Source organism: Xenopus tropicalis, chromosome 1 (assembly GCF_000004195.4).
Source record: "Xenopus tropicalis strain Nigerian chromosome 1, UCB_Xtro_10.0, whole genome shotgun sequence".
Classification (NCBI taxonomy): domain Eukaryota; kingdom Metazoa; phylum Chordata; class Amphibia; order Anura; family Pipidae; genus Xenopus; species Xenopus tropicalis.
In genome coordinates this window covers 178,152,379-178,157,871 of record NC_030677.2, presented here as the reverse complement: position 1 = coordinate 178,157,871, position 5,493 = coordinate 178,152,379, and positions in this window count along the sequence as shown.

The following is a 5,493-nucleotide window of genomic DNA, read 5'->3' as shown; positions in this document are numbered from 1 at the left end:
ACAGTGTGCCAGACTGCATTTTATGAATGCTTTCCTCGTTGTACAAGAAATATGTAGATATAAAGCGGCGTCCTTATGTACAGCGAGCTTCTAATGGCTTTAGCATTCCAAGGGAACTATTCATTGAATAAGCCATTTAAAACTGTCGATCTGAAAGCTACACAGGCTGTTATTGTAGGGGGGATCGCAAAGATGTGTGTAAGCAAGCGGTAATTGCATTGGGTGGACCCTCACCTTGCAAGCATATATTTTATATATATATATATTGTTCATACTGGAGGCTGCTACAGGCTTGTATATTCCCCAGAGGACAAGGTTTCCTTTAGTTATTTTAAATCAACATTATTGCATTTTTACTGCTGAGTAAACACATAATATCGTGGCCTGATTGTTTCTGACCTGGGTCGGGGCTGTGCTACAGATACGGGGAGAAGCTGCTTCACTCGGTGCCTGTGAGTAGAGGGAAAGGCATTTCTGCTGCACTGGCTGCCTCAATGCTTTGCAGATGTTACACTTAGACCTTAACTGACCCCAAATTTCCTCCCAAATAATTCTCCTGCTTTCTCCCACCGAGGCCCTGAGTTGTAGGATCCCACATGGAGAACTAGGGCTCAGCTCTTGCACAAACCTGCTTTGTACCTGGTAATGTCAGCTCCCAGGATCCCGATCCGCCATGGTTACTAAGGATGCTGGGATCGGTTGTAATGATCAGTAACGGAGCTGCCAGTAGTACTGCCTGGAATTTCTGTAGAGTGTACACTTTCACTTAATCCCTAATCATTTCAATGAGTTTGTGGTTTCCTGTATGGCACATACACATGTAAGCGAGCGATTAAATACAAAGGCAAGTCATCAGCAAACAGATTTCTCAGGTCTGTAGATGATAAGAGGAGGGAGGATCTCTACTCACTACAAATATCTGTGTGTGATGTTGCATGTACCACTTATTGTGTTTAGAGCCCTCCCTGCAGACTGTACTGGGGATCTTTGATCATTTCCCCCCAGAAACAGCAGACTGGGTGCTTAGCTCTGTTATATGGGTTCCCTAAGGGACTGCCTGCTACATACAGCTTTATAGTCATTACCCTGCTACACACAACTTTATAGTCCTTACCCTGCTACACACAGCTTTATAGTCCTTACCCTGCTACACAAAGCTTCATAGTCCTTACCCTGCTACACACAGCTTTATAGTCCTTACCCTGCTACACACAGCTTCATAGTCCTTACCCTGCTACACACAGCTTCATAGTCCTTACCCTGCTACACACAGCTTTATAGTCCTTACCCTGCTACACACAGCTTTATAGTCCTTACCCTGCTACACACAGCTTCATAGTCCTTACCCTGCTACACACAGCTTCATAGTCCTTACCCTGCTACACACAACTTTATAGTCCTTACCCTGCTACACACAGCTTTATAGTCCTTACCCTGCTACACACAACTTTATAGTCCTTACCCTGCTACACACAACTTTATAGTCCTTACCCTGCTACACACAGCTTTATAGTCCTTACCCTGCTACACACAGCTTCATAGTCCTTACCCTGCTACACACAGCTTTATAGTCCTTACCCTGCTACACACAGCTTTATAGTCCTTACCCTGCTACACACAGCTTCATAGTCCTTACCCTGCTACACACAGCTTCATAGTCCTTACCCTGCTACACACAACTTTATAGTCCTTACCCTGCTACACACAGCTTTATAGTCCTTACCCTGCTACACACAACTTTATAGTCCTTACCCTGCTACACACAACTTTATAGTCCTTACCCTGCTACACACAGCTTTATAGTCCTTACCCTGCTACACACAGCTTTATAGTCCTTACCCTGCTACACACAGCTTTATAGTCCTTACCCTGCTACACACAGCTTTATAGTCCTTACCCTGCTACACACAACTTTATAGTCCTTACCCTGCTACACACAACTTTATAGTCCTTACCCTGCTACGAACTGTCATTTTTCTGGTAGAAATAACCAACTAAGTTAAAGAAAATGTTCCCAGTTTTTAACAAAAGGCACAGAACAGTTTGCCTCATAAGGCATTACTCAATAAATGTACTTCACCTACAAACTAGCTTGCCAATCACTTTAGGTTTATTATACTACTCACCGGATTTATTGGTTTACATTGTTATTGTAACTTTACTTACATATTATTATTACCACTCCCTGTAACTTTACTTACATATTATCATTACCACTCCCTGTAACTTTACTTACTTATTATTATTGCCACTCCCTGTAACTTTACTTACATGTTACCATTGTGACTCCCTGTAACTTTACTTACATGTTACCATTGTGACTCCCTGTAACTTTACTTACATATTATCACTACAACTCCCTGTAACTTTACTTACATATTATCACTACAACTCCCTGTAACTTTACTTACATGTTACCATTGCCACTCCCTGTAACTTTACTAAAAGATTTATTGTGTAATTCGGTATAAATGTACATGATTCTAACTCATATATCTCTGCTGCGGTTACAGAGCTGCAGGTTGGGTAATAACTGTACCTACATGTTTACACTCTTATATTCCTGGTGATTTTATCTGTTTAGATTACTTCTCATAGGAAAATTGTTTATTTTGCAGTTGTCAGAAGTCTCTAGGCTGTATTGCTCATTAACTTAAAAGGGGTGGTTCACTTTTGAGTTTAGTTTTAGTATGGTTTTAGAATGGTCAGTTCTAAGCAACTTTTCAATTGGTCTTCATTATTTTTTTTTTTTTTAGTATTTTCCTTCTTCTTCTAAATCTTTGTTACTTCCAAATGGGGGTCACTGACGCTGGCACCAGCAACCAAAAGCTATTGCTCGTATTCATATTGCAGCATCTCATTCAAAACACTCCCTGGTTGCTTTGGTACTTTGGACCCTGGCAACCAGATAGCTTCTGAATCTCCAAACTTGAGGGCTGCTAAACAACAAGTGAAATAACAAAAAAAAACTACAAATAATAAAAAATAAAGACCAATTGCAATTTGTCTCAGGCTATAACACTCTACATCATACTACAAGGTACCTCAAGGGGGAACAACTCCTTTATAAACAATGACTGTTACTTATAGGAAAGTATTTACAGTTGTGAATAGCTGTATGATGTATATAAGTCTGCTTCCCACCCCACTAACTGAGTGACAGGACCCCCTTTTAAAGGCTGCACTGCTGCCACTGTGATTAGGAGAAATGTGAAGCATAAAATACAAACAGCGTTATTGTCATCTTTTTTAATTTATATATTAATCTAATACTTAACTGTAACAAAAAATGTATACACATGTATTACATAAATAATATGATTTGAATGTGTATATATATATGTATAGAAATATGGATATATACATGTCTATAGATGTATATGTAGTGATTGTTTCAGTTGCTTTTATGTTTTATTGTGCTCCTTTAGCTCCAGGGACACCTCCTGCAATAATAACAATAAGAGGTACAAATTCCACTTGATTTGTAGAAAGACATCACCTTAATGATTTTGAGGGGTAGAAGGAAGTTCGGGGTGCAGCCATTTTCAAGTAGTGAATCTGCCCTGTTTCTGGTTGTGCTAATAGAAAGCAGCTGAAGTCACACTGCAATTCTTTACTTTCTTATTGCGATGAAGGTGCTGGGAGAAGCCGAGGGAATACTGTGTAGATGTAAAACTCCCAGGAGGCTACTGATATTAACATTATGCATAACAAGAGAATATTATATATGTGTGTATGGAAATTAAAGTGTTGTTGAAAAAGAACTGTAATTTCTTTTCCGGAAAGTATTTTACAGCGTTAACCCATTAGTAATCAGTTGTGTTGCACCTGCTATAGGTTAGTGCCAGGGGCCGTATGGGATTCTGCCCTCACTGCTGGTTATAATGATCGCGTCCTTCTTTCTTTAATAGCACCCCTTTGTACAAGGAGTGGTTCTGCCCAGTGCTCAGGTGAAACTGATCCGGTTATGACCAGGAAACTGGGACACTGTAGTCACAGGGGTGTATGATGCTGCCATATGCAGGAGAAGAATCTCACTGGGTTATGTGTCCCTGTGTATACAATCTGGGCAGGTGGTGGGCGTATCATTGTTACATAGGGTTGAAAAACGACCATCAAGTTCAACCCTTCCAAGTAAACCCAGCACACACAACCTATACTGACCTATCTATACACTCACATACATAAACTATATATACAACCACTAATACTAACTGTATTATATATATTATTAGTATCACAATAGCCTTGGATACTATGCTTGTTCAAGAAATCATCCAGGCCCCTCTTAAAGGCATTATAAATGGATGGGGAATCTTTGGATGGTCAGTTTAGACGCGATTCTCTCTTTCTCAGGTGCCTTAGCCGTGGGAACAGTACTGACTCCAGGTGAGAGGTTTAGTGCTCATTCCGTTCTGTGGCACCCAAACCTTCCCTTCCGCTCTGCAAAACAATAAGAGAAGTCAAAATGCCTTCGCAGACCTATTAAACCCCTAGAACCCCAACATTTACCCTAAATTGGCCCCGTCTCGCAGGGCGCAGTCTCGCTGTGGCGTCATTCTCTCTATGGGTTATGGAGAGCTGCAGTTGTGCTTTTGTCTGCTAGGTGGCGCTCTTAGTCTCAGGAGGAACAAGAACTCTAGTATTAGCAAAAACTGACATTCTGGAACTTTTTACTCCTTTTACTTTTCTTTTTTTCTACTTTTAAATTGACAAACAAAGTCGTCTAAAATCAAAAGGTGATATACACACTCTGGCACCCTATGAATATATAGATATTAAGCAATATATTCAGGTTCAAATGAAGCAAGGAATACAAAGAAAGGTTATGTAAGGAAGTATATAAAGTGCTATGCTTATATATAATATGTGCCACCTGTAATGTGCTTGTGTATTTACAGACCTGCTAAATTCTTTATTATTATCAAACCCAGAGAGGCTTAAGTATATTAACAATGGGGCTATAATACCATCCCCCCTTTATTCCTAAAATCAAAATATGAAAGGGGTTGCTTACTGTAAAAATAAGTTATATTATGGGATAGACAATGGTATTTTAAGATAATTTGTAGTTCACTGTTATTTAGTTGTTTTGAATTGTTTACATTTTGAATCTGTGTCTCTTTAGTTTGCAATTTGAATTTGGTTGCTATGCCATACTTTCCATAGCAACCAGGCAGAGGTTTCTTAGTCAGGATTGGAAATGAATAGAAGAGGTTCTAAAAAGAAAGATAAGCAATTGTAAACTAAAATTCACAATAAAAAGTACCTTCACAGGCATAGAGTTTTTGTCTGCAGGATGGGTTTCCCAAGCAACAGGTACGATTGTAAATATCAATTCAGGCAACAGTTTGAAAGAACATACAATATCAACATTTACAACTAAAAAGTGGTTAATAATGGGTCCATATAGATTTTTTTAAAGATGAACTTTTTTGGAAGTAACGAGTAGGCACTGCTGTAGCTTTTGCTTTATTTTTTAAGATGCAATTT